At 43.8% G+C, this 1,583-nt stretch overlaps 1 non-coding gene across 1 annotated transcript; it reads right to left on the bottom strand.

Moving 5' to 3' along the window:
- Positions 1-273: 273 nt before the first annotated feature.
- Positions 274-380, bottom strand: LOC132616296 (small nucleolar RNA R71). Its single transcript, XR_009573087.1, has one exon. It is a non-coding gene; the product is annotated as a small nucleolar RNA R71 (small nucleolar RNA).
- Between the last annotated feature and the right edge of the window lie 1,203 nt (positions 381-1,583).

Below are 1,583 nucleotides of genomic sequence, written 5' to 3'. Positions count from 1 at the left end.
AGTTCTATCTATCAGCTATTGAAACTTGAAGGCTATTTCCGCAATTCTTCGGAGGATTGTCCACTCCGACACCTGAGGAATTTCCTACATGTATGCTCTCAACAATCCCAAGGTGTCGTCCCTGCTGATGCACTGCGATTAAGGGTTTTCAAATATTCCTTGGCTGGCCAAGCGAGGGAATGGTATGAAAAGTTTCCCAGCAATACTATTCACACCTGGAATGAGTTGGCCAATATATTTCTGAAAAAATGGTTCCCACCAAGCAAAAAGGCTGAGCTTCGGGACAAGATCTTTGAATTTAAACAACTTCCAGGGGAACAGTTATATGCAGCATGGGAGCGTTTCAAATATTATCTAGCTCAATCTCCGACTCATGGATTTCCGGATGCAATCCTCACCGAGAAGTTCTACAAGGGGCTAGATACCACGAATCAAATTGCCGTCAACACTGCAGTTGGGGGATGCTTCATGGACAAATCCTTTGTCAACATCACCAGGTTGCTCGACAAGCTTACTACCCACAATCAAGCCTGGCATTCGAGTGATAGAGAAGTCCTATCATATGGTAATCCCTCTGCTGCAGCGGTGGCCAAAGAAAATCATGAGCGAGATCATGCATTCGCTCAATTGCAAACCACCGTGGATTTATTATCGAAAAGGCTTATGGAGAAAGAAGCCAAAGGTGTGAATGTTGTCGATGAGATGCCACCTCATGCTCCAGGAATGTACCAAGTCTCAGACGAAACTTATCTAGAGGGGCAGCCACAATATGAGGATGCGAATTATGTCAATAACTCACAAGGGGGTTATCAACGGCAAAACTATCAAGGTCCCCGTAATCACCCATGGCAAAAGCCTCAACAACAATTCCAAGGAAATAATTATGGAAGAAATGATCAGGGCAATCCCAATCAAGGGAATTACAACAACTATAATTATGGCAACAAGAGCTCCAACCCCTACATTCCACCTAGTGGGCAAGCATCAAATTCCCAACAATGGAGAGATAATTCAGCTAGAAACTCTGCTGGCAACACATCTAATGACTCTGCTGAATTAAAGAGTATGATGCAGAAAATACTGATGAATCAAGACAGAACAGAGAGCACAATCAAGGGAATGTCTCAGGTCCAACTATCTCACTCAGCCTCCATTCAGAAGCTTGAAGTGCAATTCAGAGACCTTTCCCGAGAAGTGCATACTCCTTGTTACACCTCGAAAAAAGTCCCCGTACATGTACAAGGAATAGAACGACAAGGGTATGAGTGTGGGGTGTTTTACTAAGCAAGGGGTGATGATTCGTGAATTTTTGGAAATGAAAAAGTTATGGAATTTTATTCAGCACAGTGGTCGTGAAGTGGTATACGGCCCGTAAAGTGATTTACGGACCGACCGTAAACCACCATCGTCCTCCAGCCATTCAAGTTTCAACTTTCTGTTAAGTGGTGAAATGCTTAAATACGACTTGGAATACGGCCCGTAAACTGGTTTACAGACCGTAAACCTCGATCGTAAACTGCAATATTCTTCAGCCAACTTCTCTGTTTTGGACATGCTTAAATACGACTAGGGAGGACGGCTCG

This window comes from Lycium barbarum, chromosome 10 (assembly GCF_019175385.1).
Source record: "Lycium barbarum isolate Lr01 chromosome 10, ASM1917538v2, whole genome shotgun sequence".
In the NCBI taxonomy this organism is placed as follows: domain Eukaryota; kingdom Viridiplantae; phylum Streptophyta; class Magnoliopsida; order Solanales; family Solanaceae; genus Lycium; species Lycium barbarum.
Note: the sequence above shows the minus strand (reverse complement) of the source record. Positions and strands in the feature narration are given on the sequence as shown.